The 20,231-nt window shown below is 35.6% G+C and overlaps 1 pseudogene; it reads right to left on the reverse strand.

The window, feature by feature from the left end:
- Positions 1-15,182: 15,182 nt before the first annotated feature.
- On the reverse strand, positions 15,183-19,847 carry LOC127677844 (proliferation-associated protein 2G4-like; annotated as a pseudogene).
- Positions 19,848-20,231: the final 384 nt, after the last annotated feature.

Below are 20,231 nucleotides of genomic sequence, written 5' to 3' on the forward strand. Positions count from 1 at the left end.
AAACTTATTTTCCTTAAAATTGTGTGTGTGTGTGTGTGTGTTTGAGTGCATGCAGTTTGTACCTCATTCTGTTAAATCTAATGCATTGTTTTGCCTTCATTTAGTGATTTTTGATCACAAAATTAACATCAATAATTCAAACTGGCCTTATGCTGAACAGTTGAGTCATATAGCAATCATTATTAAATACCTTTTTCCAATATTAGTGTTATCATAGAGAAGATCTTTGTAGAATTCAGTTTTTTATGTTCCTCAATGCTCCTTATATTGTATACCCAGGGGTGCATATTTGTGGATGAGTAATGAAAATCTAACAGAACTGAGTGAACTAAAATCTTCTTGGTCTGTTCCTCTGTCAGTATTCATCACCCACTGTCTTGCATAACACAGCATTGCTTTCACTACACTGGGTTATATGATTGCGAGCTAAGCCCTAAACACTAGTGGGAAAAGAAATGTCTTCAAAAGCTTTGTAGCACTTGATTTGTATTTTTTTTTGAGTTTTCTGTCCATATTAACATTTAGGTTCTGTAAAAATAAGAATGAAGATGGTATGGAAGGAGAGATGGGGAGGAGAAGAAACTGGAATAGTGGAAATTGAGTTTAAAATGCACACAAATCTGCTGTTTCTGCTTGATAGCCTGTAACATTTCCATGTAGTGCACTTTGCATGGCAGAGTAGCTCCTGGTAATAGAATTCTCTCACAGTGGAGGTTAATTACTTTTCAGCTACAGCAAAATAAATTTCCTGTCAAGCTCATGGACAGGAATATGCCAGTATCTCTTTTCTTTTACCTGCAGTTTTAATTCAATGTTAATACCTGACACATACTTCCATTTTGTGGGATGTTCCTTTAACAGCAGAAGTCAAAAGATATACTGAAGGATGCCAGTAATAGAGTATCAAGCTGTGTGTGTAAAAGAAAGTGGCTCTCATCTCCCAGGGCTCACCATAAAGATGAACTGACCTGTCACTACTTTAGGAAACTGGGGTTATTATATTCCTTGTGAAGTGAGAAAGTGCAACGTCACACAAGAGACAGAGCAAGCACATCCCACCTTTTGCAGTCCACAGAGCAGCAAACTTGGTCCCTGCTGGTCTCAGACTGGTAACAGGGGGAATCTGTGTTACTCATGTTTCTCCATCTTCTCTTAATAAAGCACAGCCCACTAACAGCATGTGTTGATCTTTGAGAGCAATGAACCAGAATCTTTAATTATCCACCTCAGTAGCTCAATTTTAACCCCAAATGTTTGGCATATTTTCTTTATGACCATGCCTTGTCATTGAGACAAGCACAGTGATAGCCACTTGAAGAATTCATGAAATTGCTGCAATCCTGATGACCAGAGAGAACAATGAACTGAACCTGTATCTTTCACCCCAGGATGGCCAGCACTCAAGGGAACTCAACACAGAATGAAGAATCTAAGTGCTACTCCATCAAAAGATAACACTTTATTGATAAAATATTTATGACTATGGACAGGAAAAGCTAAATCATGGGAAAGTAGCCACACACATTATTCATTCTATGCTATAACTCTTCATTTTAAAATCTTCTACATTTTATTGTTTCCCATTAAAAGCCTATAATTCTATATATTTGAGTAGTCAGCATATAAAAGGTATCCTGATTTGATAATCTAATTTTGCTTTGAAATGCTTTAACCTTCTGTTTTATTCACTCCTGTGGCACTTATTACACTGTATTATATATAATAGCTTTTATTTATTTTTTAACCACTTCTTTTTCAATTATATTGCAGGTATTTTATGACTCAGTGTTTCATTTTGCTTTTAATTTATTGCATCTCCTCGTATGATGTCCTGCATCTCAGGAATCCTCAATAAGTTACTTGTGAAACTGACTTGTTATTTATTTGTTAAATGCTGGACAAATTGGAAAAAGGGAACTTCAGTATGTTAGTAGTTCTCAGATTTTCTCTCATTGATACTTTCCATTGAACACTTTCTAAATTCAGAATACTTATAGAAATGCTCAGCTATTGATTCATGAATACAAAATTACTAAAGATGATTAACAAATACTTATGAAGGGATTGAGTATTTAAAATCCAGTAACTGTTACTAGACTTTCCCAGCTCCTCTTAAGTCTACACATGGTCAAACTGAAAACAGGCAAGGCAATTGACTTAGTGAGACAAAGTCCCATTTTTAGTAAACTTAAATGAAATAGTGAAATGTGGCTATGATATTAGGTGAACTCAGATTCACAACTACCTTATTCCTGACAAATCTCTGCAGACCCTGAAGGATAAAGTTTGTTTTGATCCACATAAATTCTATGACGGATAAATAGACAACCATGAACAAATGACCCAGTAAATGAACCTGGCACTTTAAGTTTCTGCTCTTATCTAGATCATAAAAGGGTACTCCTTTCCAACAAAGTGATCAAAATAAGTTGTAGGGGGAAAAGAATTGGCATAGAGAAACTGAAAACATGCTTCAAATGCTCTCTGGCCATAAGCATAGAAAAAAATAGGTGAGAGTGAATGTGGAGTTCACATTCCTTTTGTTTCTGTGTTTGTGTGTGTGTAATCACTCTCTTTAATGATACCAACCAACACCATCTGCATTTGCCATCCATTCTGAAATACAGGCATGTGAAATGAGAGAAAGATGTTCTGAAAATATTGCCCACCATAAGTATTTAAATATTTTTTGGAAGTGTGAGAGAATCTTATGGACTTGTAGGTAAGATTATTTCTCTGTCTATAACTGCAATCTTTGTCTGTAGTTGTTGCAAAAGAAAAGGAGCGATGAGTCACCAAAGAGTCATCAACTACAGTGACACATTTTCCCAGCCTTCAGTAGACATAGGCAGGATCAGAATAAGTCAGATTAAAAAATAGGAAAGAGAAAGAAGTAACACAAACAAAAATTGCTAAGGAAAATTGCAACGTATTCCTAATAACTTTCACCTTGGAATTTCGTGGTAGTTGTCCAAATCATTTGTTTAACAATCCAGGAAATTGCTCATCAGAGAGATTTTGAACTTTAAAAAATCTTTCACCTTCATCCTTTTCTACTTAGAGAAGAAATTAAGCATGGAACAGAAGGAACAAACAATGTTGGTATAGGTATAATTGCCCCCAGGGTGAAACACTCTACTTTATAAACTTAGAGGTCATTTCACTTTCTGTCAAAAGCTAGAGCGAAAGAAATTTGGTTCTTAAAGTTAATATATAGTTTAAAATAGTAAAAATACTTGAATGTGACTGTAGGCACATGAAAATGACTGGGCATGATCATACCAAATATTCTTTCAGGGCTCCAAAGCTGAGTTGATCTCATTTTAAACACTATATTTTTATTTGGACTTTCGTTAACAATTCTGAAGGTCTAGCCAATGTGGATGGATTTGGCTTTCAGACAATTACACATATTACTCTCACTTCGTTATCACTTCCCTAATATGAAAGAAAATAGTAGGTCATTTCACTTTCTGTCAAAAGCTAGAGCGAAAGAAATTTGGTTCTTAAAGTTAATATATAGTTTAAAATAGTAAAAATACTTGAATGTGACTGTAGGCACATGAAAATGACTGGGCATGATCATACCAAATATTCTTTCAGGGCTCCAAAGCTGAGTTGATCTCATTTTAAACATTATATTTTTATTTGGACTTTTGTTAACAATTCTGAAGGTCTAGCCAATGTGGATGGATTTGGCTTTCAGACAATTACACATATTACTCTCACTTCTTTATCACTTCCCTACTATGAAAGAAAATAAAATGAGGTACTAATAGTTACCATTCCCCTTCTTTAAAAGGCTTACATGTTTTTTATTCATGTGCATCTATGTGTGCCTGAATAAGTTTATGTGCACCATCTGTATGCAAAGGTTAAAGAATGTCAGAACCTCTGCAACAGCAGTGGATTATGACGTGGATTTTGGTAACCAAAGGAAGGTCCTCTGCAAGTTCAGTAAAGGACTTGAACTGTTATATAAAAGGTTCTCTCTAGGCCTTTTTATGCAAAGTTGTATAGATAGTTCTTTCTCTGAACTTTCTTTTACTACTAAAATGAAGGTTTTGAAAAGCTAATATCTCTGAGGTTTTTTTTTTTTTTTAAGTCTGCCAAGAGAAGAAGTTGAACATACATTGTGATAAGGACACCCCACTATTCTGTTGTGCATTTGAACAGGGCTTGAGCTAATGGATTTAGAAGAAAACAGGAAAGGTCAGAGAAAGTGCCCAGTTACTTGTAGGACTTTAAGGATACGTCTAATTTAAGGCCATGGATAGGACAAGAAGCCTTACGATGGCTACCCAATTACTTGAAAAAAATGTTAAGCAAAGGCAAACTGGTGACATTTACCTTCCTGCTTATTTCATGAAAGGGCAAAGAAGTGCACTTGTACCAGACAGCTTCACTATGTTCTCTGAGAACTAAAACTAAATTTATCTGGCAGCTTCCCATGAGTATCACATTAAGAGAATCAGCCAGTTGGATATCTGCCTGAAGTATGGAAGCACTATACACTCATTTCTTTTATCTCAAAGATGCAACAATTTTTCACTTTCCTACATCTTATTCTTTGAGTTATTTTTATTACATTATAAACATTTTTTAAATTTTTTGATTTGTTTTGTTTTTAAACACAGGGTTTCCCTTTGTAACCCTGACTTTCCTGGAACTCACAATGTAGACCAGGCTGGACTTCAACTGGAAGATCTGTCTGCCTCGGCCTCCAGAGTGCTAGGATTAAATTCATGAGCCCCTACTGCCCAGCACACACATGTCCTTAGTCACTGACACAACTTCATCTTTCACTTCCACTTACTTTCTATGGAAAAAGCTGCTAATAGTTACCTACGATATTCTCCTAAATGAATGAATACACTGTACTATTAATATTTAGATTCCCCACACTTAATTTTCTTGTAGTAAAGAAGTTATACATTCCCTTTTGTTTTTAACAGTTTTATTATATGTTTGTTTGTTTGTTTATTAAAACACATGTCAAGCATAGGAAAAGTATTTCTGTTTTCTTCTGCAGATTTTTATGCTAAAGATCAAATGACACTTATGCCCATATCCTGTATTGGTCATGCTTTAGATATCCTATTTCTCCTTTTTTTTTTCTGTTCTTAAACCAAACCCAATGAGGAAATAGGTTTTCATCCAGTATCATGTGATATAAATCATAACTCATTTTTATTTCACTCTGACAGGTACTTGGTAATTAGAGAGAGAGAGAGAGAGAGAGAGCAGTGTACATTACAGACTCCAAGAGTCTAAGCATGAGGCTCTTTAACATTTGATCACTATTAACTGCTAGAACATTGCCTAAAATTTAAAGTAAATTGTCTTAATTGTGCTTATAAAAACCTCTAAATAATTAATAAGGAAACTTAACTAGCATCTAGGTACGCTAACATTTTAAATTTTGTGTTTCTTAAATAAACATTTTGCTTTAAAAAGAAGAAAGTCCAGATGCATTTGCAGCAGAAGATGGATTTATTGGCCATCAAAGCAAGGAGAGACCCTTGGTCTGGAGAAGGCTAAGTGCCCCAATATAGGGTGATGCCAGGACAGGGAAGCAGGAGTGGGTTGATTGATGATCAGGGGGAGGGGGAATGGGTTAGGGGGTTTTAGGGGAGGAAAGGGACAACATTTGAAATGTAAATAAAGAATATATCTAATAAAAAAGTTTAAAAAGTAAAAAAGAAAGTCAATAATTTTAAAAATTGACAACACACTTCTATCTTTAACTTTGTTTTAATTCACAAAAAGAAAGGGAAAGACAGTGAAGTATCAATACATAAATATGCTCAGCTTCTCACTGATGATGTAGGCTGAGATTCACATTGCACATATGAACTTCGGAATAGTTCATGCCCTATGGCTCTGGAAGCTGCATGAAAGTAAGGTTCAAGCGGTTGTTGTTGAAAGGATGTTATGGTTCATGGAGTAATTCTACATGCACAACTTAGCTTGGCTTTATAACTTACACAGGCTCTGCTGGTGACTTCTTTCACCTCAGAGTCACTTGTCTGCAAAACAAATAAAAAATCTATTCATTGTCCTGTTCATGCTCTCATTTCGTGGTCTACTAAGTTTGTTGTGCTTAAATAAATGGTTAAATCTAGATTCCATAAAGAACAATGAGTCATCTTCCTTGACCACCTATAGAACTGGCCTCCTGGCCAGACGTTCCTTTTCCTTTTCATATTACTTATGATTATCAAAAATAATATTGTTATGGACTGAAGAAAAATCACAATCCACCAGATTTCTTAGTTTGGCTTTACATTTAAAGTAACTATCACTGTTTTTAAAATTCTTGTAAATAAACATGCCAATAAAAATTTTCTTCCTCTTGCCAATATTGTATTGGCAACTATAACCACTAAATGCAAAGCACAGAAGACATATGAAGGAGAAGAGAGATGAATCAGTTAGTAAGGGCATCAACTCTAAGGTTGAAAATCTGAGTTCAAGTGCCAGAACTTTGTGGTGGAAGAAGAAAATGAAGATGTCCCCTGACCTTTACACATACCCACTGACAGGCAGTAGCAACATTCAAAACACATACAACAGCATGCATGCATGCATGCAGACACATGCACAGAAGCACACATACCACACCACACACAGAGAGAGAAGCACAGAAGCACACATATGTATATATTAGAGAGAGACAGATAGACAGACAGAGATACAGACAGAGGAGAAAGAGGAGGAGGATCAAAGGTAAATTAGTAAAATATCTTTTTTACTAATGCCTTTATCTTTCCATGAGGACTGTTTCACACAGAGATCCATAAATAAGATGAAATCATACTCAATATTAAAATGAAGGAAATGAAAAAGAAGGAAACATTGATACTTTCAGAACTGTGTCTGGATACTAAGAAATCTATGCTCCCAGGGAAACAAGCCAAATCCCAAATTTTTACACACCATGTGTTTCTATTTTATGCCATTTTTTAAATTTTTTTATTTTCTATATTCTTTGTTTACATTCCAAATGCTTTCTCCTTAATTTATTTTCCATGTATTAGTGATTTGACTGTATGTATGTATGTATGCTGTATATATTAAATGACCGTGAACATCACTAGAGGACGTCCATTTAATCTTCTGGAATTGGAGTTTCAGGTGATCATGAGCTGTCATATGACTGCTGGGAATAAAATCCAAATCCTCTGCAGGAGCTACAAGGCTTATTAACTGAGCTCTCTCTCCAAAGTCTGTATAGTATCACTGATACAGCAGTTATGCAGATAACATGTTGCTCTCAATAGAAGCTATGTGTAGGTGAGGTGATAGAAGGATACGAATACAGTTATAAGTCAGAGCATGATAGATTTGTCTCTTGCCAAAATTGCTTTGTCATATCATTGACTACAGAAATGTTTGCAAGTAAAAGCTGAATAAGATCAAAGGATTATTTCAAGGTCAGTCTCCTATAGTATATATATGCAACAATTTACCACTGAGAGAACTCAGTGAAGAGTAGCAATTTATAATATTTCTTAATTGTTGGGATTCATCATTTATATTTAAATCAAAATACATTGAAAATAAAAATGTTTTAAGAAGTAATACCTGTATTATCAATAAATTTATTAACTTGATGATTTTCCTGTCATGAGATAATTGAAGTGTTTTGATTATTATATTTTGTGCTTTGATGTCTAGGAGATGTATGGTTTGATAGTATTTGCTTTGCTGTGTAATCTCAGTAATGTTAGGGCTGTTTTGCTTTGCAAACGCCAATAATATTTGAATGTGGTAGAATAATTAGGACTACAGGAATTACCTTGCAATGCATTAGTCATAACTCTCAGTAAAAGGAAAGTTGAACTTCTGACATGGTTATAAAACATGCCCAGAAGGCTGCTGTTCAACATAATCTGACTCTTGGATTCAATTTCTGAGCACTTTGAAGTCATTTTATGCCACTTGACTCAAATCATTCATCTAAGAGAAAATTTGTTAGTTAAATGTCAGCTCCTTGGTGTTAGTCTATAGACTTCACAGAGGGGACGAAGGCTGCCTAATAATATTTGAAAAGACACTTTCAGCTTAGGAATCATGCTAAACCACTGAGGAAACCCTGTGCTGCAGAAGATCCTACCTGTAGGGTAGCTTTGCTCTCCGTAAATATACCAACAGGAAATAACACATGCAGCAGTCCAAATGAATTTTATCAGAATCCCTGTTGAGAAGAAAATCCTTGTGGTTTTTTGTAAATACTTTAACATCCTTTCTTCCCCCTTCCTACTAAGTGGCTTATTTAGTAGAATTGATTTGTAAATGTCTTAATGTATTTTTTTCTTCCAGTAGCCTTGGATGTGGTGTTGTATCTCTACTGAAGATACCACCATTTTATCAATCACGGCTTATCATAAGTATTAAGTACAAAAACAATACAGGCAAAATTAATTACAGATACATCTAAATAACATACTGCCTTTGAAAGTTAACATTGGTGTACTGGCTGGTTTTGTGTGTCAACTTGACACAGGCGGGTGTTATTACAGAGAAAGGAGCTATAGTTGAGGAACTGCCTCCATGAGATCTAGAGCTGTGGGGCATTTTCTTAATTAGTGATCAAGTAGGGAGGGCCCCTTGTTGGTGGTTACACCTCTGGGCTAGTATTCTTGGGTTCTATAAGAGAGCAGGCTGAGCAAGCCAGGAGAAGCAAGCCAGTAAAAAACATCACTCCATTGCCTCTGCATCAGCTCCTGCTTCCTGACCTGCTTGAGTTCCAGTCCTGAATTCCTTTTGTGATGAATAGCAACACAGAAGTGTAAGCTCAATAAACCCTTTCCTCCCCAACTTGCTTCTTGGTCATGATGTTTGTGCAGGAATAGAAACCCAACTAAGACAATTGGTTTATATAGAAAAAGAACAACAGAGTACAAGAACATGTTAGCATGTTCAGAAGGATGTTGGTGATGGTTTTAAAACACCAATAACTTACTCTTTTAGAAACAAAACATCCCTTTTCTGGTTGAAATTATAGCAAGTGAGTATGTATTTAACCTTATCATGAGCTCATGTGTAATGACTCAGATAACATTCTTATTTGAACACTACCAAAATATCCACATAACTGTAATGAAAAGAACTATCTGTATCATATTATCACATAATGCTAGGATAATTAACATCTTCTTACATTTAATTTTTAAAATCCAAGAATTTTGAAAAGACACATACTCTCCATACATTTCAGTGTTCTTTGCTATATTGATTTCCTGGAACATTCAAACATCTTGGAAAAGTATGTCGCCAATGAGCTGTAGCCACAGGTGTGCCTTTGATATGATTGGTGAATGAAAATGGAGGGCTTATTAAGGAGGAAGTGCTAATTACAGAGAGGTAGCTTTTAGATTTATAACAATAACAAAACTAAAGTGTTCTTAAAATAAATCTTGACAGAATCATTCAGAAAGAAGGGTGGGTTTTCTGTTGTACTCTACAGGCTTGTGTCCCTTCCCCCAACACACAACAATTAGCAAAAGTTTGTCGTCTTACCTTGGCTGCCCTAAAAATTATCAGCAGGAACCATTTATCATCATATTTCTTATTAAAACTCGGAAGAAACACAACACAGCAGCAGCTCTTAGAGGTGGTAGCCGTGAGCAAAACCAGTCTTTGTTCTTTTCTCACCTATTGTGTCCAATGTTAAAAATAATTACTTTTACAAGATTAGCCTGTACTTCAATTACTAACTTTCACAGATCCAGTTACTTAGAATTCTGTTCTTGTCATGCGGGATTATCCTTAATTGTCCCCTCCCTTCTTTATTTCTGTTTTAAAGAAATCAGGTTAGCGCTTTGTGTCACTTTGTAGGTGTCCTAAAAAAATCATCTTCCTATAAAAATTCATGGAACAGTCCTTATATTTAAGGAAAACAAATGCTTGCCTAGCTGGAGCTGACAATACAGGCAAAAATGTGATTTATTCCTTTCTTATTTATTTTTTACCTGTTTGATCTATTTACTAATGAACCTTTATAGATATATTTATCTTCCATATTGTCTCTTTTAAGGGAATTTTACAACTACTTGATCCTTGATTTTCTTTCATGAAGAATTGGTGGCATAATTATTGGGAAGAAATGAAATGTAACATCATCTCTTATTGGTCTGATCTTTTCAGATCGTACAAGTTGCATTGAAGAATAAGAACACAAATGTTTCCTCTACCATTTTCAATGCTCCTCTTATCTTTAAATAGCATGTCTGAAATAGTTCTTTAATAAAACAAATCATTTATATCTACTCATGTTACAAGTACATATGGATGTATTCCTTAACCAATGTTTATTGATCATATATGTTCACTTTTTCTTTGATGGCATGTTTTGCTCTGCTTCAGTAATTGTGCATACATTGCTTTTATCTTAAATAGATCTGAAGGATAAATTCCTGGATAAAATAACTTTATTATGTATACTACTTAAATTATCATCAATAATATAAAACTACTCAACGGTAAAATTTTTTCAACAGTGGCACTATTAATCTTTTTGACCAGATAGTATTTTTTATTATGGTTGTTTATGCTATTCATAGGCAGGATTCTAAGCAAAATTCCTAATCAGGCACACTGGATGCCAGCTGAATTGCTACTCTCAAACCCTGTCAACTGAACATGTTTCTGCACATGTCTAAAAATTGCCCTGTTCATGCCAATTTACAAAAGTGATTCCTGAATGAGAATATCTATTTGATTTACCATCAAGTTGTACTTCCAAAATTTGAAATATTTAATATATTTGTAAGTAAAGAAATAAAAGTTTTCATTGTTTTAATTTTCATTTTTCTCATGTAAAGGTTAACATGTGTATGTATTGATGATTTTAAATATTTTGGGACTTTATATATTTTTTATTTTATGTATATCGGTTCCTTGCCTGCATTAATATCTGTGTAATTCATGTAATGTGTGACAAGTCTAGAACAAGACATTGGTTTAGACTAGCATTTCATACTGTTGTTAACTGCCTTTTGAGTGCTGTGAGTCAATCCTAGGTTATCTAGAGCAGCCAGGCCTCTTAACCACACACTTATCTGTAGAATCCAAATCACAGACTCATCTGTAGCATTCAGATTTCTGGTGTTTTATGAGTTGCTGTTCATAATCTCTTGTATTTGACTGGCAGTATAATTGAAGTATTCTATTGAAGTTATTGGGATATTCTTTCTTTCTTTCTTTGTTTCTTTCTTTCTTTGTTTGTTTCTTTGTTTGTTTGTTTGTTTCTTTCTTTCTTTCTTTTCAAATTCCTGGAAGTTGTTTCTTGTTAGAGACATTGGTGCTATGCAACATTTCACTGGTCTTCTGAAAGCTTATGATGCTTTGATCATACAGATTAGTAAAAATTATTATCTCTTGGGACTTCCAAACTTATGATATAACTTGAAAGTATTCTGTATTCTGAGACTTTCAAGTATATCTTTTTAATATTGTATTTATCTATTGTTTGAGAATTTAATGCTCATATACACTGAGGTTAGTGATTCCTACCCATTGCCTTCTCAATATCCCTCATTCTTCTTCAATGGCCTGTTCTTTCTAAGGACTCCCTCCCCAGCAACTGTTTTGGGGAGTGTTTATGACTTTCTGTGATTGCTTAAAGTTGCTCCTCTGAGCTTGACTGGGAGGACATTCACTGGAGTATGTGCTACTTTTCTGTGGGTAGTTAAAATGACACATCCTCCACCAACAGCCAATAATAGTCATTATACCAGGATGGAACTTCCTGGTCCCTTCTCTCTTTATGCCATAAACATCTTATCACCATGCACTCTTATTGCTCCTTCTTCTGTGATGGACCATGAGACCTGAATGTATAGAACATAATTTAGAAACTCAATAAATTATAAATCTTTTTAAAATGTAATAAAATTAGTGATGCAGTTGTACTAACAAATTCCGTGAGTTAACAATGCTCACTTCAGACCAAGAAGCAATAAGTCATTAAACAAAATTCCATCAATGGGAGGAGAATCCCTTGTTCCTGTAAAGGCTCGTTGCCCAAGTATAGGAGAATTCCAGGGCAGGGAGGTGGGAGTGGGTGTGTGGATAGATGGGGGAACATCATCATAGAAGCAGAGGAGGAGTACGAGATAGGGTTTTTTTGGGGGGGGGTGATGGGGAAATGGGATAACATTTTAAATGTAAATAAAGAAAATATCCAACAAAAAATTTAAAAAATTCCAGTGCCAGGTAGGTGTGGGAACTCTTTCTGTAGTTGTTGGTCAGAGAAGACCCATAAGTTCCCAAAACAGTATAAATTATGGCCATCACTGTTGGTGTCCTAACTCAAAATTAAAGGTAAAACCATATTGCTAAAGACATCAACAATCTACTTTGAATACAGATCACAGACAAATTAATTGGAGACTGAGCTAGATATTTCCTACCTGGTGGCTAATTTTCATAATTACAGAAGGTGCTCTGCAACTAGCTGAGAGAGAAAAGCCATGTACTTCATTGTAAACCCCAAGTACTACAATACTAATCTGACAGCAGGAAGTCCTGACTGGTACATTAGTGACATGTTTATGATGTGTATAACTAATATTAAATTTGAGGAATGCTTAATAGTATGGAGCCCATGATTTCTGCTGCTCTAAACCTGATGAAGAACCTGTGTCTATGGAAGGCCTATAAGCTTTAGAGGTGATACTACTACTGCTGTTTAGCTAAGTGAACCTGGTAACAAGCTGCCTTCTAATATTCTACTTTGTACCCCACAAACTAATGCTGGCCTCCAACTCTTATCAGAAAAACTTTATAACAGAGGGTGATTAATATACAAGCTCATCAGTGGTAAAAGTACTTATCAGCAATGGGGGACTCTTTGGCCCTAAACAGTACATCTATATCAGTCTTTCAAGTTCTTCTTCTTGTTATTCAGAACATTTCTGTATTTGTTTAATGTAAGCCCACTGTCCTTAAAACTTAAACAGCATTTGGTATGTGGAATTTGTCTCCCCATACTGTACAGTGTTACAGAGTCAGAGAGCCCAGACCACCTGACTCTGTTTATAAGGGCAACACCACAAGTTTATAAGGGCAAGCCTTTGATAGTTTACAGTACAGTAGGTTGCTAAACTATAATGTTCAGCAACTCTGAAATTGTGTTTCTTATTTTCTCATCACTTTGATACAGTAGCTGACAGAAACAGCAGTAGAGAGCTTTTGTGTATTTAGTACATGATATGAGAAGGAAGTCCATCCTACTGGAAATGCATGTTCCTATACATAGTGGCATAGAAAGATGCCTTCTTATTACATTTGGGAGAATCATGAGGATGAGAGCCATACTGAATTCAGGGCTGAGCTATAACCCTCCAACTCCCAAACTCAGTAATCAACTCTCAATATATCATTTCTTCCTAAGACAGCTGGCAAAATGGATATTAAACACATGAATATTTACAGAACACTTCTGATTGAATCTGTAATAGATTTAATAAATGCCTCCTGACATTTATCTTTGCCAAAATATCATGGGACTACAAGAAATGATGTCATCATTTGTCAAGAAGCATCTGTATTTATTTCAGCTAACTAAAATATATGACTAATCAAAATACCTTTGACTTAGAGACAACTTAGAGATATAACTGAAATTTCTACTTAGTAAGGCACAAGTATTGCTAAAATTTATTACATATACTTGAAGTGACCTGGATTGTACTAAGTTCTGTAATTTTAAATACAAAGTTTTATAATGATTTTTTGGACAATGGTAAAATGATATTTCACAGAATTATGTTTTCATAAATGGCCATATTCATGATCACAAATGAAAGCTTGTTTTCTAAAAAATAAAAGACTTCATTAGTATATTTCAAATACATTAAATGACACATGGGAATTCCTTCTGGCATTCTCTAGCTTTGTCTATGCAAGAATTAAACTCCTGTGATTATGATGTGCCTGTTCCTTTAAAAGAGATTCTTTTATAATAAGAACCAGGAAAAAAGACTACCTCCCTAGCTGGGTTTATTTTTAGGTAAAATCCACAGAATCAGAATCTAATCAGGCTTCCTGTTATAATGTAAAGTGGAAATATAAAGATGCCTGATTATTTTGTGTTAGGACCAACCATTTCATTCTATGATCTGTCTTTTTCTATCACCTCCACAGTGATATCTTGGAATGGGGCTCCTGACATGTAATAGAAAACTTCAGCAGAAACATTAATATGTTCCTTAGTTCAAGTAGCTCATGTTATCACAGAAGCAAATGAAAAGTCTCCCAACCTTTTCATTTACTTCTACGACAACATGCTCCAAGAGCGAAGATTTTTGCCAGCTGTTTTAGTTTTAAATTATAGTGCCATGATTGGTTTCATTTCTAGGTCACCCATAGCAACCATTACATGTGAGTGCAAGAAGAATAGGGAATACACAGCAAAGCCTTAAGAATTTAAACACAAATGCTTTGAATTATTATCAAGAGGGACTTGTTAGCAAGATCATACAAATTGATATTATTGTTTATTAATCTTTAGCTTTTTCCTTGTGGCTTTTATTTTTCCATTTGCAAATCCAAATTTATCTTAATGTCATGTCACTTTAAAAACCTCTTAAGTAAGTGGGAGCCTTAGTTCCTTGGGATGTCATTACAGAGGAATAAATTGTAACCTTTCTCTACAGCAAAGTAGACAAGTCCACTCTTTCAGGAACTCAGTCCTCTTCACTCAATGACTCTGGCTCTCAGAAGGGAAATCCAAATATTTCAAAGGGAAAGTTGGGCATGGTGGCTCATGCCATTAATTGTAGCACTCAGGAGGCAAAGACAGTCTGGTCCCTGTGAATTACAGGCTAACCTGGTCTACATAGTAAGTTCCAGGACAGCAAGAGCTACATATTGAATATTCAGTTTCATTCTTTTCTAAGGTTTCTCCACTGTTTGAGAGATCTTTTTCCATTTTTCTTTTCTTTCTTTCTTTCTTTCTTTCTTTCTTTCTTTCTTTCTTTCTTTCTTTCTTTCTTTTTTTCTTTCTTTTCTTTCTTCCTTCCTTCCTTCCTTTCTTTCTTTCCTTCCTTCCTTCCTTTCTTTTTTCTTTCTTTCCTTCTTTCCTTCTTTCTTTCTTTCTTTCTTTCTTTCTTTCGTTCTTTCTTTCTTTCTCTCTCTTTCTCTCTTTCTTTCTTTCTTTCTTTCTTTCTTTCTTTCTTTCTTTCTTTCTTTCTTTCTTTCTTTCTTTCTCTTTCAACTTGTAGAAGTCTGAGAAGAGCCTTTACCTCTGCATCCTGGACCTCCATCTAATACTTTTAGAACTTTTAGGAGTCATGCTTAATGTACACACTGGTTATCGGCACGGGACCATTGTGCATGAGTAATGTAAATTCAAACTGGGCAACAAATTCTCCCTCCTTGCCTAGAGTATAGTGAAAGGCTACCGTAGCTCATGTTTGGCACTCTCTACCACACTCAGTTAAGCCTTTTCATTTTCTATTGCTCTTGAAGTAAAAAACACAATATCAAAATCCCTTTCCAACCCATGGGTAAAGGCATGGGTCATATTCATTTTCAGGCCATATTGTGGAGATGGGTTTCCTTTGTAAATGATGGCTCTCTGTCCTATGCCTTTGCTCTTGCCTTCTCCTTAGCTGGAGAGGCTACCCACAGCATAAACTTCATGCGTTGCAAATTCAACATTTACATGGTCTGACTGCTGTAGGTCATGGTCTGTAGGATTCTGGATGATTTTCTTTCCCTGGATTACATGCTTCTTCAATTATCGTGAAAGTATAGGTTCTACTGGCATGTAGTTAAATGAATGGAAAAATTTTTCCCAGGCTTCTGTCACATGCATATTCTTGTCCCTGGGTTTGGTACAAACCAGATAATCTACAAAACTATTTGCTTTCTGTCCTGTTACTTGGGTTGCCTTTCTCACAGAGGCACAGTGCTGACATACCTGAGCAGGCAACTTCCACCAAAGTGCCCTGTTAGCAATGTCACCCTTCCCCCATCATCTGATAATTAGTCATGAGCAGCTCCTCATGTTTGTTCCTGGTGCTCATATTTGCTGGATACCTTCTGACTACGATGACTTCAGTTTGATCTCCTTGAGTTGCAGTCTGTCTCACATCCCAGCTACAAGTTATAGTCAGAGTTCTTTGATCTCAAGGAAAGCACCAGTAAGAAACAGAATGGAAAGACAAACAGAGAGTTCCCTGTATCTTATTAAAAATCATGTCCTTTAAAAATGATTAAATCATTAAGTATAACATTTATAATATTATAACTATCTATCAGGTTTGGAGAATGTTTCATTGACCTACTGACAAGTGTTATATATAAATACCAGGAAATCTTCAAAAGGAAGTTTTTTTTTTTATTATTTGATATAATTTTTTATTTACATTTCAAATGGCTGAATAGTATTCCATTGTATAAATATATCACATTTTCTGTATCCATTCCTCCATTGAGGGACATCTGGGTTCTTTCCATCTTCTGGATATTATAAATAAGGCTGCTATGAACATAGTGGATCATGTGTCCTTATTGCATGCCGGGGAATCCTCTGGGTATATACTCAGGAGTGGTATAGCAGGATCCTTCGAAAGTGTCATGCCCAGTTTTCTGAGTAACAGCCAGACTGATTTCCAAAGTGGTTGTATCAACTTGCATTCTCACCAGGATTGGAGGAGTGTTCATCTTTCTTCACATCCTTGCCAACACCTGCTATCTCCTGAGTTTTTAATCTTAGTGAGTCTGACTGGTGTGAGGTGAATTCTCAGGGTTGTTTAGATTTGCATTTCCCTAATGACTAATGATGATGAACATTTCTTAAGGTGCTTATCAGCCATCTGAAGTTCTTTAGGGGAAAATTAATTATTTCTGTACCCCATTTTTAATAGGGTTATTTGGTTTTCTGGGGTCTAACTTCTTGAGTTCTTTGTTATATTGGATATTAGCCCTCTGTCAGATGTAGGGTTGGTGAAGACCTTTTCCCAATTTGTTGGTTGCTGATTTGTCCTTTTGATGGTGTCCTTTGCCTTACAGAAACTTTGTAATTTTATGAGCTATTCAGCTATTAAAAACAATGAATTCATGAAATTCTTAGGCAAATGGATGGAACTAAAAAGTGTCATCCTGAGCGAGGCAAACCAGTCACAAAAGAACATACATGGTATGCACTCACTAATAAGTGGATGTTAGCCCAAAAGCTTAAAATAAACAAGTGACAATTCACCAAGCTCAAGAAGAAGGAGGACTTAAGTGAGGATGTTTTGGTTCCTCTAAGGAAGGGAACAAAATAATCAGAGGAGTAATAAGGAAGACAATGTGTGGAGCAGACACTGAAGTAAAGGCCACTCAGAGACTGCCCTACCTGGGGATTCATCCTATAAACAGTCAACAAACTCTGACACTATTATGTACAACAATAAGTGTATACCAAAAGGAGCATGCCATCGTTGTCTCTGGAGGGGCCCTGCCAGAGCCTTACAAATACAGAGGCAGATGCTAACAACCAACTATTGGACTTGGTGTGGGGTCCCCAATGGAAGAGTTGAGGGGTGGTCCAGAGGAGCTGAAGGGGTTTACAGCCCCATAGGAAGAACAATGATTTTGGCCACCCAGATGCCCCAAGATTCCCAGGGACTGAACCATCAACCATGGGACACACATGGTTCCAGCCAAAAATGTGGCAGAGGAAGTCCTTGTTGGGCATCAGTGGGAGGAATGGTCCTTGGTCAGGTAAAGGCTCAACAGAGGTCTGAACAAAGGGTAACCAGCTGTGGGGTGGGGGGGGGGAGGAGGGAATTTGTTGGTTGGACAGGCATATATGTGGCGGCAAGGGGAAGGAGGAAGGGGGGGGCTTGGGGGTTTTATGGGAGGGGGATATCAGGAAAGGTTTTACCATTGGCATTGTAAATGGAGACAATATTCAATAAAAATAAATAAATTTAAAAAAATAAAGAAAACGTTACTGTGGGGTGAGATCTTAAAATTGACTAATTCTCCAAGGGACATCCCATTATAACTTGTTACCAGGCTCTTTAGACAGAGTATTTTCTAGACTTTTTGTCTGTGTAAATTATTTCTTGTACATTATTTTTAAAATATAACCTCAAGATCAGTCTTAATTTAATAGCCTTTTCCCCTTCGAGGGGACATGGATTAATGCAATGATTTAGAATATTTTTAACTATGAAACATCATATAGTTTCTCTATATATGGCAACATGCTTATTTAATATCCATGGAAATCAGTGCCAATGTCCAAGTAAAGAATGAGTAAGGGTTTAGAAATGAAAAGCACATGTCTACATTAAAGAAAAAGCCTTTTAAAATCATTCAGTCAGTAAGTAGGTTTATCCATAGAGATTGACCTTAACTACTGAGTGACCTATTTATCAAGTGAAACACTGCTAACATTCTTTTAGGTTAAAGTAGCTTGTCTCCTGATAATCTGGGCTGAAATTATCGATTCAGTCTAGCTTCCATCCCGCTCCTTCTCTGTGCTGTGCTTTGTGCCACATTATTCTCTGAAGACTGCTTAGAGCCAGGTTTCTTGTGCTCTTTATCCATTTAGAGGAGAGAGACTGCTACACTTTAGGCAGAACTTTGTTTATTTCAAGAAGCTCTTAAATTTCCTGAAGTTATGTTTGTAAAGTTTTTATCTAAACTCTGCATAATACCTATGTTGCAAAGGCCTTTGGTTTGATAGGGTGTGGTGACAGCACATGGCAAAGGCAATCGCTGTCAAATCTAATTCATCGCTTGATTGAAATCTTGGACATACTGACATTCAGCTTAATTGAGACTGCTCATTACAAGTGATCTTCCAGAAGAGGAATGTAAAGTGAGGGCAACATGAAGCACAAGAGGAAAAAGTTTGATCACTATATAAAGCAAAAATAGCATCTGATGAGCACATATGAGCCACACTGAAGGCACACTATTATCAGCAGTCACAACTGCTGCTAACTGTAGCACAAGCTCTGCAAAGGAAGCCAAAGCAATCATAAGTATTTTTATAGCTAGCCTGTTCATGCTTTTATAGCATACATTGTGTCAGCATTTTAATTATAAAATCTTTTTGTATGAAATCATAGCAAAGCTGTAACCCACCAAAATATTTTTTTAAAAAAAAAAACTCACTTGAATTTAGGAGAAAATAATTTGAGAATATTTTTGAAATGCTGATCAGATGCCCATGAATCAAGGACCAAATGCATCAATTAGTATGCAAAATAATGCTCTTGACAATGTAGATGCCCACTGAATAGAAAACTCAGCAATCCAGAGATATTTTGAAATGTATAGAACTTGGAGAAAAATAGCAAATAGAAAGTTTTGGTAAAATATTAAGCATTGTATTTTAAAGTTTTAAAATAACAGTTTAGAAACCCCAACATTGATTTCATGATGCATTGCATTTTTACATTATTAGATTTTAAAAACTGAAATAAGGAAACAGCAGTGTGTGTTTTCTAAATTATGCCTCCCACTACAGGAAACACTACAGGAAAGGGAGGAAAGGTATATCATATTTTCTTTTTATTTCCTTGTTTCTTTTTTGAATTTTTTTTTTAAACTGTGAGTTTATGCTTTTTGGAAAAGTTGTATCTTGGCACAATTATTTTCTACAAATTAAAAAGAATGCTTTAAATAGAAGTGAAAGATCCATGGACTTTATAATGGCACACACACACACACACACATAACACACACACACAGGACTTATTCAGTTCATCCCAAACTTCACCTACTATTACTTCACCTCATCTGTCAATCTCTTACTGGTCCACTTCTCTCAAACCCGTTTTACCACATTGGCTTCCAATCCCTATCACTACCGCCACTACCATCTCCATCATCACCATAAGATTTCTTTCTCCCTTCTTATGTTCTATGTTCTGGATTTATAACACATATGCACGTACATGCACACACACACACACACACACACACACATGGAACTTTAAACATATATGCTACATATATAAGCATGAAGCATGTATCTGTTTGGAGATTATTTTGACTAACATGCTTATCAGATTCTATAGATTGTTATACAAGTTACATGATTATATTTTGCTTATGACTAGTAAAATTTCCCTTTGAATATATACTAAATTTAGAATATTTTGTTTTATTTTTAAAAACAAAATACAGCTATTTCATTTTCCTCGTCCCTTTCTTCCATTTAAGCTATCACAACAATACAAATTTGTCTCCTTACACACTTGGTCTCTTTC

Source organism: Apodemus sylvaticus, chromosome 2 (assembly GCF_947179515.1).
Source record: "Apodemus sylvaticus chromosome 2, mApoSyl1.1, whole genome shotgun sequence".
Classification (NCBI taxonomy): Eukaryota; Metazoa; Chordata; class Mammalia; order Rodentia; family Muridae; genus Apodemus; species Apodemus sylvaticus.